The 17,531-nt window shown below is 41.6% G+C and overlaps 1 protein-coding gene and 1 pseudogene across 4 annotated transcripts in view; one reads left to right on the top strand and one right to left on the bottom strand.

Annotated features, from left to right (window-relative positions):
- The window catches only part of LOC102382144, a 45,811-nt pseudogene extending 35,922 nt beyond the window's left edge, over positions 1 to 9,889 (top strand).
- The window catches only part of LOC102381138 (cadherin-18), a 469,255-nt gene that overhangs the window by 363,969 nt on the left and 87,755 nt on the right, over positions 1 to 17,531 (bottom strand). The window lies entirely within an intron of this gene.

Here is a 17,531-nt window from a genome sequence, read left to right as displayed (position 1 = left end):
TCCCTCCTCATAGTTAGTGCCCTCACTCAGTCTTTCCTTCAGTGACTTTGATGGAACATTTCAGAAGGTAATTTTCAGTCTAGGAGCAGTCTAACCCTTGAAGGGAAAAGTAACTGACACCACCAGGCTCTTATACAGCTAAACCCTCTGGATCAGCCATGAGGCCTTAGGGGCATGAATGGGAGCTTTTCTAGCCCCTACCTCAAACCTCTGTTTGTATATATGTCATAAAATCTCAGAACCTCATAAGGGATCTGCAGTCACTCAGTGTCAAGCCAAACCCTCATTTGCGCCCAGCTGTACAGCTGAAGGTGCTGGGCTTTGCCCCAGGGATACCTAGCAGTCTGTTTTGAATAAACACAGCAAAAAGGTGAGCAGCTCAGCTGCTTGTCACATGTCTGCTGTTCCACATTCTCTTCCATCTAATCCCTGCCATGGCTCAGTTCTAGGGGCTCCAGCTGGATCCCTTCTCCAACTGGGGCTCACCTCCGCCACAGAGCTAGGGTTCATAGTCTCTGCTGAAGTAACAACTGGGCCTGCAGTAATCAGCCAGCTGCTCGGCATTATAGCTGGAATGGCTTTCTGGCCTCACCCCCAAACGGGGAACCTGACCATGCCAATAATCATCTCTGCCACCTGCTCCCAGCCAAATTGGCCCCTCTAGCATGGCCAGAAGTGGGGAACAGCCCCAGTCCAGATTGCTCAGCTCCAAGAGGGAATCATAGTCCAGGTGGATCCAGGACATGTCACAGATAAGGGAGGGGGTGCGAGCGGGCCTGTTTCCCCTCTTCCCAGCTACACTGCCACAATAAAATGCTCAAATGGCACACTGATAACTTACAATAATAACTTGCATGGGGCCACACACCGAACAATGACAAAATATTCAGTAGACGCTCATTAACTGAACAATGTCTGTTCTGTGTGCCAAATGAGGAAGAGCTCCTGCAGAACAATAAATATGTAACCTCAGAACAAAAAACCTGCATCAGAACACATGCATACATGGTAGTCGAACTAAGGTTGCACAGATTACCTTAATTTGGGCATCTTCTAAATCTAAACTGCTTCCTTTTGCTACCATATTAATATAGTTAATTTAGATTTTATGCATTTTTGGTAGGCAGGTGAGCACATTCAAGAGAGAGAGATGCAGAAAGAGAAAGGTGTGTGTGTGTGTGTGTGTGTGTGTGTGCGCACGCGCATGCGCGCACACATGTGTGTACAATTTTGGGAAACTGGGAACAGAGGAAGGAGTTGTATGCCCATGGAAAAACTAAACAATGAAAACTTTAGGGGTGATATTATTTAAAACAGGATTTTTTTTAATGAGTAATGTCTGTTATAAAGACAGAAATATTTGAGCTACCTACAGTATCTTAAAAAGATCTTTGATAATTAAAAACAAACCTAATGTATGGTTGCCTGAACAGCCTGAGAAAATGCAGGTCTAAACATCACTATCGACGTTTCTATGTTTCTATTTTGTTACTTTGGAGCACATTACATCTCTTTTTAGCAATAAGTATTTGTATTGTTACTTTGAAATAGAGATGAATACATGCATCAAGCATTTTCCTGAACTTTTGACCCTGGGGGCCAACTAAACTAGCTGAATAGATTTTAAAAAAATATCTTATTTTAAAGATATTTGCTGTGCTGAAGGATTCCCACCATCCAGATAACTAGGTTATCTATTTTAAGACATCACCATGAAAAACCTGTGATTTCTGTATTATTAAAAGAAGAAGCTACCATATCTGAGATGAATACAATGAGTATGTCCACTGCAAATCTCTAGAGAATTCCAAGTAAACTCTCTCATATGTTTCTAGCTACTGTGTTACTAACTTACTCAGAGAAGCTGTGACAAATTCATGACATTCATATGAACTTCATATTAAAAAGATAATTGACATTTTTTAAAAGATACAAGAGGTGATAGATAGTGCTATTCTAACTGATAAGTCTATCGAGGGACTATTTCAAAAGTAATACTTGCTTATATTATAAGTGCATTGCGGCCAGGACTATATTCTGTCAGGGGGGAAAAAAAACCTTTTAAATTCCACCAATAAATCATGAAATATTTAGTCTGTGATTAATCTCTATTCACCTAGTAAAAACTGACATGTACTCTTTGCACGATTTTATATTTATTGGTAATTTGGGGCCAAATTCTCCACTGGTGTAAAATGGCACAACTCCACTAAAGTCAACCTATGACAAGACTGACTTCCATGTAGATGAGCCAGTTTTATGCCAGCAAAAAAATTAGCTCTATTGGATATTTCATATGTTTGTTTCCCTCTTTTAAATATTGGAACACTCTTATTAAAGATAGATCAGAAACACAAGAACTGCTTTCAAATTTATCAGAAATATTGTTTTTTTTCAGTGAGAGAGAGAAAGAGAGAGAGAGAGTCTACACCCACACACACACAGATGCACATACAAACATGGTATAGTCCAAGGATCTGCAACCTGTGGCCTGCAGGCCAACTTCAGCCCATGGAGCCACTGGATCTAACCCATAAAGCAAGGGATTTGTCAGTGTTCAGCAGCAGGAGTTTTGCCCATGCTGCTCTATGGCTCACCAATAAGAGGTGGTGGAGAGAAGAACAGCAGAGAAAAGCAGCCATGGCAATGGCTAGGTCCTAGCACTGCCCCACCTCCGGGGCAATACTTCTGATGAAAAGGTTGTTGGCTGCTTTCATAGGAAAGTAGGCCTGGAAGGGGCCAGGTGAAATCATCCAGTCCAGCCCCTGTTCAAAGCTACGTATCACAAGTACATAACATACGATGTAGCATTTCTACATATACACAGGAATTAATTCATGTACACATCAATACATATTGCATCCCTACTATTTATGCTTATACAACACTGATCCACAGCATACTGAATGCAGTTCCATAAAATAAAATGTGCACACCACTTAATTTCTACAACATATGTACATATTAGTGAATAATGTACATCATGATATGGGCAATGTGAATGTCCCTTGCCACAGCTCCCACATATACAAAGAAAAAAATATCTCTCATACAAATGTGGTAGTGTTGTCAGTGACCTACTCCTTGATATAGGCTAAATTCCAAGGGCTGCTTGTATTCATACATTTTGTAGTCATGATGCAGGCTAAATCGAGTGCTGATAGTTCTCTGATGCCTTTGTATGATTGCCCCCTGCAATTTATCGGGACATACAAAATTGCTCACAATTCATTAGGAAATAATCTGAGAAATACTGTTCTTTATTTTGGTGTTAAAAACAACAGGATATGCCTCCTACAGTTCTAGTACCTTACCTGCAAAGTAAGTGCAAAACCAGTGAGGATACAGCCTCTGGTATGGCTTTGTAGTGCAGCTCAGACTTGATATAACCCAGTATGGTTTTCAGATAACGCGGAACTATGGGGCAGGGGCAGAGTGGTGGAAGCTGCAGGGTGCAGCACAGAGTAGCAGCAGAGCAGTGGCAGTGCAGAGTGGTGGCACCACAGCCATCACATGTGAGCTTTCCCCTGCCTACCTCTGACATCTGGCCAACAAAGCAGGAGGGCAGGGGCATGTGTAGCGGCAGCCGCATGCAGAACGGTGACAGCACAGGGTCGTGGGTGGTAGCAGAGGCAGCCATATGTGAGCTTTCCCCACCCCCTTTCCACATCTGGCAGGCCGGAAATTCTGGTTACTGAAGTATTCCGGTTATTTAAATGCCAGATAGCGGAGATTTTACTGTAATTTGATATGAGGTTGCATGAGACCATCAATAATTACTAGACACCTCAGGCCTTTGTTACCAACTTTATAATTCACAGCAATAAGTAGGCCTGTGTGAAGCAAATAGTATTCACTTCGGATTCAGTCAATTTGGGGGATGGATTTGGTTGATTCGGCTAATTTGGATTCAGTGATTCAAATCACTGTCCTGAATAGATTTGGTCAAATCTGATTTGGAGATTTGGCTGCTGCTTAATTGAACAGGGCCCATCCCCCGCCCGCTGTCCCAGCCCTGTCAATGGCTGCCCTGCCCAGCCCCAACATCCCAGCACCTAAAAAAAAAAAAAAAAAAAGTGGTGTACTCACTGGCTCCTGCCAGGTTGGGGGAGGGGGGGGATCCCCATTGCCCTCCACTGCCCCGCGCTGTATGGGGGTGGGCTGTGCCATGAGCCCCCAGAAGCCCCAATGACTGCTTCACCAGCCAGTGAGTGCGGAGCTTCCCCCCCGTCCCTCCAAAGTGCTGGGATGCTGGGGCTGGGTGGGGCACCCATTGACGGGGCTGGAAGAATGGATAAGAGTCGGGGGGGGCACTCAGGGGAGCTGACAGAGCAGGCAGAGGATGGTTCCTTCCCCCCTCCTATAGTCCCGCCCCCTACTTACTGGCACAGAGTCCAGGTTCAGCTGCCTATGGTTGCAAGCAGGTACTGCCCAAATCTCTTCCAAATCTTTTACAAATCAATTCAGTGGCTTCAGATTGATTTGAACCTTTTTTACTGGTCTCCCAATTCAATTCAGATTCAGAGATTCGGCCTCCGGATCTCCTCTGAATTGAATCAGCAACCGAAGCTTCACACACCCCTAGCAATAAGGTGCTATGTAAGGGCTTGAACCTGCCAACAAAGCACTTCCATATATGCTTAACTTTAACCACGCAAGTCTTTCCTTGCAAGCCCTAAAACCTAGCTAGAAAACCAAGTTAGTATTGACACAAAAGGTAGAATATCACCACCATGATCACTTATACCTCTTCCTACAACCTTGGTAGAGCCCCTTCACATTTTCCTCCCAGGACCAACCCAGTCTGGCTTTCACTAGCTTAAGATCTGTACCAGTGGTAAACTGCACACTGGAATCAAGACAGAGAAATCTCACAGCAATAGGTGTTTTGGCCTCTAAGTTAATTCTTTCTTTCTTTTAAAAGAATGAAGACATGAGTGTTTCCAAAATCTGAACTGGAATCACAAACTCTTAGTCTGCAGAGAGGTCACTGTGTGCGTGTGCAACTGTGGGTTCCACCCCTGTTACTGGGCAGAGGCCACAGGAAATGACTGCAAAGCTAGGTCCCCTTAAGGGAAGGACTTTTAGGGACAGAAGGGTGAAAAGATGCAGTTGGGGCCAAGCTGTACTCTCCTAAAGACTTAATGCTGTTAACAAGGGCCTGCTGTGCAGGTCTCAGCATTCAGGATAAGTTATGGGGAAAGGTCCCAGAGACATAAAAGAGGGACCCCAGCCACCAGTGAGGAGAGAGGAGAGGCCTGGCAGGGAAGTCACAAAGGACTGCCCTTGAGGACAAGAGAGGAGACACCAGCAAGGCCCTGGATTGCACAGGAACCAGACGTGAAGATGCATGGATTAGTGTAACAGTAAGATGCATGGATTTTTTGTCATTGTTCTCTTTGAGGCCCAAAGGGGCAAAGTTTTATGTTGGGGACTTTGTTTGCTGGCCCAGAGAGCTGGACAGGTTGTTAAAAGAAACATTCTCTGTTGTTAATGACCAGTAGAATGAGCAAGGCTATACAGGGTGATATATACACGCTGTATAGCGGAGAACTGAAAAAAAAGGCACTGCTGTAATTGGCTCTCAGAGGGTCAGGTGTGCTTGTTTTAAGGTCTGGGACCTGCCAGGGCAGCAAAGGCTGATAGCTCACAGACTTAGCTGAGAGTTGGATTCATGACCTGTGGAGCCATGGATTCTGGTTTTGGCTTGAGACCCAGAAGGGACAAGTAGGACTGTTGGCCAGGAGATGCAGCAACCTTGCAGGCAGCAAGGTGCACACCCTGGAAGGGGGCCTGGATGCAACTAGGGGCAGCGAGGAGGATAAGGACAAGGCAGTGATGCCTGACTGTAAAGCCACAACACATGCTTGAGAGTAAGGCAACCTTCCCAAACTATTCAACATCAAGGCATGGCAGGAAGGGGTACAGGGGAATCCAGGGCCACCTGAGGAAATAGCAGCACACACATCTAGCAGCCTTTAACAGCTTCATTCAAAAGAAACACAGAGATAGAACTCTAGTCAGTTCAATTCTCCTTCAAATTTCCCTTTTATTCACATTGATTCATAGAACGTGTACAATAGCAAGAGACCTCAATTACTAAATTTTTGTTTAATCAATTACTTTATTCCTCAGGGGAGGAGACTTTCTTCTACTTCAAATTACTTTTCTTTTACTTTGGATTACCTGACCAGAAAGTATAAACATTATTTACATGCAATTTTTTTTTTTTTTTGGGGGGGGGGGGGGGGGGGGGAGGGGATGTGATCCAATCCCTAGAAATCTTGAAGGGTTTGTTTATTTGTTTTGTTTTTACTTTTAATTGGCCTTATTTTATTTTATTTTTTAGGAAAAAAGTGAAAAAGGACACCGAGAGAAACAACAGACACAAAAATATCAATCGGGTAATAATCTGCAAGACTGTCTACTGGATAGCGCTGCAACTCAGCAGTGTGCATCTTATTTTTCCCATCTAGATTATTTTTGTCACTAAGGTTTCCCCCAAGTATAAATTGTCTTGGCAGTGTGTGAGCCCAAGCTACACAGAAACACATTAATCATATTCTTATGTCATTTTTATCTTACCATTATTCTTCCCAAAGATACCCATAAAAATGGGAAAAAGAGACAAATAAAAACCAAGCATCAACCAAGAAATATAAGAGACTGGAGGAAACTGAACAGTCACCTCGCTGGGGTCACTTGACCCCGGTTGTCTTTTCCTGCCTAGGGCAGGGGAACTGGACCCAACAATCTACAAGTTCCCTTCCAGCTCCTAACAATTTATGAATCTAAGATACAAGGTATTTAAGAAATAGCTTAGTAAGTGAAATAGTAGGTCAAAAGGACATTGGTAATAATGACAAAAATTTTGGTGAGAACATCAGCTAATGCAAATGAGCATAATTTCACTTAAGTCAGGAATTTAGGAGTTGGACCTTCCATTTTTGGATGGTTAGTATCTTTTTATTGCTATTACTTCTGAGAAGTTGCATGACTTTAAAGTCAGTGCTCTTTTGCTCAGATTTGCAAAATACCAGTGTGTCACAGTAGAAAGTGCGAAAAACAACCCGAAACAAAACCATCTCCTGCTTCACTCCTGATTCAAATGTTCATAGACCATTTTGGAACATACAGTACTCAATGCAATGTCTCAGTGAATGTTGGTGTGGGCAGGGGAGAAGGGGAGGGGGAACTTTACTAATATTGTAACCTACCTACCTTCAGTGTCTCAGTCTAAAGTCATCTTGATTCTCATTCATCTCTTCATCACACTAAAAAAAGGTCTCACTGGCTGTACCTAGGATTTTTTTCTCTCATTTTTCATATATTTCAGAACTATAGATCAAGGAAGCTACTTTTTAAAATTATCTTTATCAATCTTTTTCTTTTTAAGTGAAAACAACACCATATCCTTTCTTTGAATAACCATGGAAACAGCATTTTTTTTAAATGACGCAGTAAAGCATCCCAATTAAAAGCAAAGTAAATGAATTTTTTAATGTTCTCAGATTAAGTACTGTTTTCTCCAATCAGTGCTTACTCAGATTAGAATTTTCACAGAAGCCTCAAGGAAACAAGCATATAAACGTTACTGAATCTCAATAGAATTTATATATTTTACATTTCACTGAAAATCCCAGCTTCAGTGCTTCCCCTAAGCAAATTTCTATGAGACAATATGGAACTTGAGATGTAGTAATGGAATTTATGACACCAATAATAAACCAACCAGGAAATTCGTAAGCACATTACAGGGCAGATAGAGTAGGGAAACTAATATAATGGCATAGTTAGTCAAGAATCCTAAAATCATACAAACAATTTTGACCTCATAATTCCAAGCACGCCAGACATACCTATGGTACAGTAAAAGCTGCGTTATGTGTCACTTTACCATCCAGAATTCTCTATTAACTGGCATCTGTCATAGATGACATCTTGCCGTTCAAGACACTGCCAAGCAGTGTCACTAGCAGCAGTCTCATCTGCTATCTGCCATTGTGACTGCATGGTGAACACATTGAGCTTGTGCTTGTACTTGTGCTGTGACTTTATTACTGACTATCTCACCCATCCTGCAACTATGACTACCAATACTCCATCAACAAGCAGAGGACAGAGCAAAAGCGTGTTCTTTAGATGATTACACAGAAATTGGACATCTTTAAGCACCTGGAAAAGGAGAAAACAGGAACAAGTTGATGCAGGAATTCAATGTTGGCTTGTCTATGATCTACGACATCAAGGCACAGAGGGCAGAGTTACTTCAGTTCACGATGAATTCTGAGACAAGTAAAGCAAATGAGTAATGCCGTACTTTGCACAAACCAAAATTGGAACAATTAGACAAGCTATTGTATGAATGGTTTGCCTTAAAAGGTTTGGAGGGAGCTCCAATTTCTGGCCCAATGTTGATTGAAAAAGCAAAAGATTTTTATCAACAAATGGGAATGATTGAGGCCTGCATTTTTTCAGATGGACGGTTGTCTTGCTTCAAACTTCGCCATGGTATCAGAAGGCTTGATATGTCTGGAGAAAAAAAAAATCTGCTAATCACAAAGCTGCTGAAAGATGTTGTGCATTTTTCCAGAAATTGTTTGTGGAGCATGGTGTAACCCCAGAGCAGATCTACAGCGCTAATGAAACTGGCCTTTTTTGGCGTTATTTGCCAACTTCTACCCTGGCTGGTGCAGGTGAGGTTGGTGCAGCTGGTTTGAAGCAGAGCAAGAACTGCCTGACTGTGCTTATGTGTGCAAATGCAGCGGGCACACATAGAATCAAGCTGCAAGTAGTGGGAAAATTCAGGCAACCAAGAGCATTCAAGGGTGTCGTTCATCTACCTGTTGAGTACAAGGCACAACCTAATGCTTGGATGGACAAGGAAATATTTTTGCACCATGTCTTTGTACCAGCAGCGAAAGAGCATCTGAAGGAACTTGGAAAGTCAGTAGACACAAAAGTTATTCTGATTTCAGATAACTGTTGAGCTCACCCTCCTGAAGCAGAGTTAGTGTCTGGAAATATTTTTACCATCTTCTGGCCTGCAAATGTCACCTCACTCATACAGCCTATGGATCAGGGAATTATCAAAAACATGAAATCCATCTACAGAAGAGATTTTATGAAGAAGCTACTCAACTATGAAGGCAGTCTCCAAGAATTTCAGTCGCAGTACACCATTAAGGATGCAATTTTCAATGTGGCATGTGCCTGGTGTGCTGTGAAGAATACAACTTTAAGGAAAGCTTGGAGGAAATTGTGGGCAGCAGTGATGTTTGCAGAGGGATCTTCTGATGAAGAAGAATTTTCAGGTTTCCATGCAAGACAGAAAAAACAATCATTAAAAGCGATTCTTGATGTCCTTCAAAATGCTGACCCCACTAACCCACTCACTAAACTCAAAGATACTGAACTTGAAGAGTGGGTAAACATTTATCAAGACTTTGATGTTGCACAAACCCTCACTGATGCTGAAATTATAGAAAAGGTTGTGCATCCTGAGAGATCTACTGCACCTGAACAAGCATCAGAAGAAGACCACAATGAAGAAACTAAAATGGCTTGGGCTGCTGCTGCACAATGTCTAGAAACATTCTTGAAATTTGCTGAGCAGAAGTCTTATTCTGCTCAGGAAGTGATGCAACTTCATGTTGTTCCTAACAATTTCCTGAAAAAAAGGCAACTGACTTGCAGGCTGATGGACATCCACAGGTTGCTTCAAAGAGCTTCTGCAGCTTGTGTCAAGAATACAGGCAGCTTGTGTGAAGGATCAGATATTAGTGTTGATGTTGATGATCCTCAAGAAGAGCCACACTCCGAACCAGAGCCACGTTCTGAGGCAACCTCTGATTCCATGGTGTCTTCAGAAGCAGCTGAGGGGCAATAATAGTGTAGTATACTATTTACTATATTATTTCTTATATCATAGTTAAAATGTTAAAAGTTGTATTTTCATAGTTAAAATGTTATATTCAAATTCTTATAATGTAATATTAAAATGTTATATTAAAGTTCTTATATCATAGTTAATATGTAGGCTTAGTTTCTTTCTTGAAAAAAGCCATAAGTATAACTCTCAGATAACCATCATATTTGGTTAACTGGCACCCCACATTCCCCATGGATGCCGGATAACAGAGCTTTTACTGTATTAGCAATATCAGAGATCTGGTATTTGAATGAGGAAGTGGAAGGAATATTTCAACACTGAGCATTACATTCTGAGTAATCAATGTAGTACACAACCTGTGAAGAATCCTACCTCTGCTTTCTTATTTCTTTTTGGAACCTCTCACTTGGGACAGGTCTAATATCTATTCAGCACACTGCTATAAGCCGACTTCTTTGTCCTACTCCTTTAGATTTAAGATTATTTTATCCTGGAGATATCATTTGGAATCTGAGACTGATTTTATTTTAATTTTTTTTTGGTGATATGTATTTTACCATGAGCAAACTTCCAATTTTATCCTCACACAAGACAAGGAACTCCATCAAAAGCTCCATCCACAAAAACTTCTACTTGCTTAATTCTAAACTCAAGGCAGACCCAAGTTTTAAAATCCTTTTTTACAGGATTATTATGAGTTATCATTACAAACACATGGCTCTTAGAAAAAATAAAAAGCATAGCTTGTCTAGAGTGTGTGCCTTAACTGTGGACTGTCTCGGATGGCCAGAGCCGACTCGAGTTGCGTTAGAAATTGGTCGTACGTTAGGGCGGGCTGGTGAATGGAGAGGCAGACACAACTTATTGGTTGCAAAAAACTTTACTCACGCCACTTGCAATCACGACACAGGTGGTCCGGTCGTCTGAACAACCACGCAAGTTGTTCCAGCTGGCGGGGCCCAAGCCAGTTAATCCATCCGCAATTCGAAGCCGGCGGGGAAAGGGGTACGTCTGGGATTGCGCTCGGCGACGGGAAGAAAGATCGATAGGTGATCAGTCTATCGATCGGCAGCTGCAAGTCAGATAACTTCAGAGGCACTCTGCAGCGTGCTCAAAGCTCTTCGACTTGGGCGGAAGTCGCGCGGAATTTTAAACGGCCAGCGAGCCAATTACTAGCCGCCACGTGTGAATAATTTAGCACTGGCCAATAGCGGGGCACAAATTTACATTCGAATGGTGGGAACTCTTTGCGCTGTGCATTTCTGTGCTGCAAAGAAGAAATGCATCCTGCAAAGGAAACTGCAAATTGGCGGGAACTCTCTCCTATACGCGGGGTCTCAATTGCAGCAGAACACTCTGCCGTGCAAAGGAGCTCTCATGTGGCCAGGAAATTCCATAGTGCCGAGGCACAAAAATCACTGGGTTGTGACATGGACCTACCGGGTGCAAACTTTTTTTAAACACGTATTTAACTGCAAATCTATAGTTACTGATCATAGCACTATTGTGATGATTTCTGGAGAAAAATTTAAACTGAGTAGAGACTGATTTACACTTCTTATTACTATGCTGTAGTACTTTAGTCCAACACACATAATCCCGATGCAATTAATGTTGGAATTGGCTCCTTCCTTAAAACCAGACAGATTGAGCACCTCAGCTGAAATCCAGACTTTAGTGAAGTCAGCAAGTATTCTTCCAAAGGATTTATCTCGTTGCTGACGAAGGACTATGCATGCACTGACCAGTGTGAGTAAAGAGCAAAGAATGTTGTGAATCATACTGAACAAGTAAATTTTGTAATAGCTCCCTAAACTTTCACATGCCACAAAACAACCACGTGAAACGTAAGATACACAAGCCCTTCTATTGCCACTTCTGCAAAATGATGCTATCTCTTGTCCTGCATGTAGTTAGTAGGATTAGGATGACTGACAAACTTAATGAGAATTAGGTGGGCTGCTCAGATTTATCTGTTAGGTACCTCTTGTTGTATTCCCACCAAACCTTTTTTTGATATAAAACAGTTCGTTTCATCTCCGTGAAGGAACAGACTGAAGACCTATACACTATTTAGAGGTGTAAACATTCTTTTCAGAGAGGTACATTTCATACAATATAAATAATATGTAGGGCGAAGACATATGACATTTCCAACATTGCATGTGCCATGTGACAGGGCTATACAGGTCCAAGTCTTTCTATTCATTGATAGGTCCCCCTCAGAAAGTAACTATACACTGCTGCAAGTTACATTGGTGGATGGATCATGTATCTGCAGTTCTTAATTTTATCTTTTATCTTAATTCCTAGGTAGTCATTGCTGAATGCAAACAACCTACCTTCCAACAGCCAATAACTGGGCACATCTACACATGCAATTACTTCAACTGAATAAATTACAATTAATGCCAGAGTGCAATTAATGCCCGAGTTTATTGCTCCCAGGCACCATATTTACACGTGTGCCTAGGACTGCAGCACACTGAGTCAGGTCGGAGCAGCCCCAGCTGGCAAGGAACCCATCAGGGTCAGCCTGCCAGCAGGGTCAGCTTGCCAGCCCGGGGCTGCTCTGGCCTGGCTCAACATGCAGAGGTGCTAGCTGGGGCACAAGGGTGCTCCAGTGCAGGGTGAGCCAGCAGACAGCCCTTGCACCGAAGCACTCTGGTGCCCCAGCCAGCCCCGTCAGCAACTTCATATGTGTTGCAGTGCACTTAATAATACAGCCACAGGAAAGTACCTGTGTTTACAAATATTAACCTATGGCAGAGTTGATCATTTTACTGTGACCTAACAGGGCCTCACATGTAGATGCTAAGACTTTACTGTGGACCTAATTAGGCAACTCCACAGTAAACATCTCACATAAAAACACCCACTAAGTACTGAAATAATACTTATGGCAGCAACTACCTTCTGAAAGCTAGACATCTGTCCATCCCAGAAACTAGTAACTTAAATCAGTGGATAAACCAGTGGAAATACCTGACATAAGCATATATATCTACTCCTTTCATTCATTACTATGTATAATGTAAGGATTATGAGATATGCATACTGTTACAGGAATACAACAAGGTGTTTCACACTCAGAGCCTGACCCAAAGATAACTAAAATCAACTGAAAGATCTCCATCAGTTTAAATGCATCAGTTAGACACTTAAAATAAAAAATAATATGTTTACCCTAATCAACTGAATATTAATGCCAAAACAGCAGGTATTTGATGTAAATTCAAAAGGATTCTAATTCATTTTCTTTTCTAATGCCCTGTGAGATGAGGTACTAAATGCAGAAATTAATCTTCAGAGTTTTTATACTATCATAATGACACCTGCTACATTATTTACTAATACTCTAATTTTGCTATTTTTATGAATATGGATGCGTTGATGTTCAAATACTAAATCAATAAAGAATGATAGAACACAAATCATTTTTACATGCCCATTAATCTTTTATTTGGAAAAGGGAAAAGAAAAAAGGATTTAGAAAAGCATTATTTATGCTACTAGAGTTTAAGTTTTGCCATCACTTTTGATTGACACAGCAGCTTTCAGAGCATTTCTATTCTAGCCATTAAGATTTGCTAAAATTTAGTATTCAAGTTTTCAGCTTGAGAGGTTTTTTGTTTTGGTTTGTTTTCATCGAAGTTAAAAAATTGTATTGTCAGAAAAATAAAAAAGATAGTTCTAGTTTTTAGAACTATATTTTGCAATCTCATAATTCATAACTTGGAAACTGATTTATAGCAAAAGGTCCAGGAACAAGCAAGAGACCGTGCATTGTACAAAATGGAAAATGAAAAACTTAAAATGTCTAATATGTGAAAACTATGGAACAAAGTACTATTTAGACCCCAATTCAATCATGCTAAATTGTAACAAGTATATTTACCTTCCACAAAAAGGTTCAGAATTAAGTTAATTTCCTGCAAACATCCAAATTTTACCTATTCCTCTGAAGCTTACATTTTCAGAAGTATTTTTTTTTGCAAATTGGGTACAAATAGTACAAAACTAGACAATTTCTAAGATGGTTCAAAAAATCAATCAAATAAAACTATTAAGAAGGTCTTCAGTCCAAAATTTCAAACACCTATGTGCTCTGGGCATGGGTGTACCTCTTTATTAACTATAGGTGTGCCTATGCTATAATCACTGTCCTGAAAGCAATGTATTCTAGACATACCCAAACTAGCTTCAACTAGTCAACATAGTTAATGTAGGAGTATGACTATGGAAACATGGAACTCAGCATGATTTGCAAAATGCCCCTGAGTAGATGAGGGACTATATTGGTAGTGAGCTTCAGGCAGATATACTGTGAGAAAAATTCTCCCTTGTGCAAAAGGTCAACATGAGGCCATTATATCACAAGAACAATATCACTACTAAGTGATATACGAGAGGATGGTTGTTTTCTGTTTTAGTATTTCACCCTATTTGCCAGCATTCATTGGAGCATGGATTTGTACAAAAGTCTGAGGCAGGAATATTCTCTATATAAATATTTAATTTGGCAACAAAGATATTCATAACTGAACAAGATAACTTGCTATGTTAGTCATCTGTTTAAAATTTCTCAGTTTAGGGATCAGAAACAATTATATATAAGTAAATATTGACTGGAGTTAATCATCTAAGTGAGAAGCCTGCAAACATCACAGCAGGCACACATTTGTACACATTAGTCATTTGTCAAACAATCAAATGTGAAACAAATAATTAGAAAGTGAGCTGCTACATATGAAAGGTCATGATGATATCCGAAGCTATGGCACTCTCTGATATGCTTATTACCTTTAGTCAACAACTCCTTACCACTTTTGCTATGTTATTTAGATGTGGTTGGTATGTCTATTGGCATATATACAAAACCTGTAACTAGATTATTTATGCCAATTAACTTCTATTTATTTGCACAGCAATGTCTTAAAGATCCTTTATTTTTGGTCTCTTCTGTTTTTCTGAAGAATGCAGAACAGTGAGTGTAGATGCTAAGTAATCAAAAATGTAAAGCTAGCAGTGTACATGTCTAACATGTACTTAAACATCACCCATATACCGTATTTACTTGAACGTAAGACGACCCTGACTATAAGTCAACCCTCTCCCTGCTAATCATTAGAGTCTATATATGAAAAATGTATAAATGTACTATAATTTTCCCAGTGTAGTATCCAATTATGAGAGTATTGTCTTGAATTAATTCCTGTCCCACTGCTATAGCATGGAAAATGCGGGGGGGGGGGGCAGCAGGGGCAAGGGTAGGTGGTCCCCTTTGCCCTCTACCCATCTAATTTCTTCCCCCTGCAGCCTTCCTGCCCCTTATAACTTATCAGACCATGCTCAGGCTCTGTTCCCTTCCCAAGCACAATGTGAAAGTGAGCTGTGTGTGACCTTGGGAGGGGGAAGGGGCAGGACAGAAAGGAGCCAAAATACTGCAGGGGGGAACAGGAGACTGTCTGTCTGACTCTAGTTGCCAATTTTAGAGCAGGTACTCCATAAACACATTTTTGGAGTTCTTCCTTATATATAGTACAAACTGTACATGATATTAATCCAAAGCCTCATGACTTACTGTACAGTTTATTGGATAGGGTCCCAGCAGAGACAACAGCATTTCAAGTCATAGTGGCGCTACATATCAACACTGCTCAATATATGCATGTACTCCAAATACCCCCACAAAGGATCTGTAGCAAAACCCCAAGTTTTTCTTTTAATTATTTAATTTAAAATGCATTCCCTCCCCTTCCCCAACTATTTCTGACTTTTTCTCTCCCTCTCTATTCCCTATAGATAAGTATAAGAGAGCTCAGACTCACGATAAGCTTTAAACATTTTTATTTTAGTAGCAAGTTTTTGGTTTTGGATATCCACTGCTATATACTGTATTATTATAAGGCTTGTATTGATTCTTACTGTTGTATATTGTATTATTATCATTTTTGTATTGATTTTTATTGTTTCATATGAATATTGTATGGTTTAGGCCTGTGTTTGTAAGAGAACCAAAGTCATGTCAAGTTTCCATTTTATATGTCAAGCCACTATAGTCTGTACTCTGTCTGGGCATCCCATGTTGCAACTGTATGAGTCACACACCCCTCCCATGTAAATTGGTTCCCTGATGAATGAGAATGATTGGGAAGGTCTGAAATACAATGGTAGCAGGCCTCTACTGAATGGCCTGTAATGACTGGGCCATCACCTCACATTGATTTATTCAGAAATCACAGACCCCACCCAAGAACAGAGACAAGAACCCAGCATTTGAAAGACAAAAGACACTGCAGAACCAGCAACTCTCACCATTACAAACACCCGAAACTGCACATCCCTGCATGGAGCACACATGCTCAGTACGGCAGGGGCTGACCCTTGCCTGGGCATGCCTCCTGTCACTAGGGTCACACAAGGTCTGCCCCTATAAAAGGGGGCATCGAAGACAGACCCAGTGGGACACCCTCTCCATCTGGACCAGAACCATGCCACACCACCAAGCCACCCAGAGGCTCTGCCAGTGACCCCGCTCTGGACAACACCTACTGGACAAGGACCCATTCCAGCCTGCATAGCTAGATATTACCTGCACACCTCCTCCTACAATGTATATGCTCTCACTCTCTCTCCTCCTGGACTTCAGTGGACTTCAGCCCCTGCACCAAGCCTCTCTAACCCCTGCTGCCATTGTGTGTGTGTGTGTGTGTGTGTGTGTGCGCGCGCGCAAGCGCGCACATGCAAGGGAACCAATAAGTCATTGTGTCACCATCTCCCCTGTTCAATAAAACCACTGTCATTTGCAACCCCAAGTTCGGTCACATTTTACTGAATCCCAGCCCCTTCCTTATCTTAAATTCCAGCCTCATTCTCTCTCTCTCTCAGGTCCAGCCCCCATCCCTCTCCACTAGTTTCCTTATCTCCTCTCGATTCCTACTGCCTTTTCACTGTGACTTTCTGCTGCCTTTCTCTGCTTTCCCGCTGCCCCTGCTGCCTTTCAGTCTCTCCTGCTGCTTTTCCTGTAATTTTCTGCTGTCCGTCTCTGTTTACAGGCTTCCCCCACATCTTCTATAGTCCTCCCCCCCCACCCCCACCCGGCAGCTTCCTAGCTCCTTGTGGCTGTCCTGCAGTTTTCTCCAGCTCCCAGCACCTATTGCTGCTCCCTGCAACTTCTCTGGCTCCCCACAACCAGAGCCCCTCTTTAACACCCACACTTTCCCTTAGTCCCAATTTTCCCTCTCCCCACCTACCTTTTCAGCTCCCCCGTAGCTCTGGCTCCGGTCCCAGCCTCTGTGCTGGCATCGCTTCCCTGTTCTATAGGCTTTGGGCGTGGTCTTTTAATCAATTAAGATAAATTAACCTAAAGTTATCCCCAGCCCTTAGTTCTTCAGCCCAGGCCCCTCTAGTCTACAGGTTCTAATCCCGGTTCTGGCAACTTTCACTCCCTACACTTTAACTCTCTTTCTCTCACCTGAACCTTCCCCCAAGTATCCCAGGTACTGCAAGCACACACACACACACTGTACCATCCAAGTTAGGAACTCACTGGTGTGTATATGTAGATGGGTGGTATGGGTGTGAATTAGTGAATACACACATATATATATATATATATATATATATATATATATAT

This window comes from Alligator sinensis, unplaced genomic scaffold (genome assembly GCF_000455745.1).
Source record: "Alligator sinensis unplaced genomic scaffold, ASM45574v1 scaffold485_2, whole genome shotgun sequence".
NCBI lineage: Eukaryota > Metazoa > Chordata > Crocodylia > Alligatoridae > Alligator > Alligator sinensis.
Note: the sequence above shows the minus strand (reverse complement) of the source record. Positions and strands in the feature narration are given on the sequence as shown.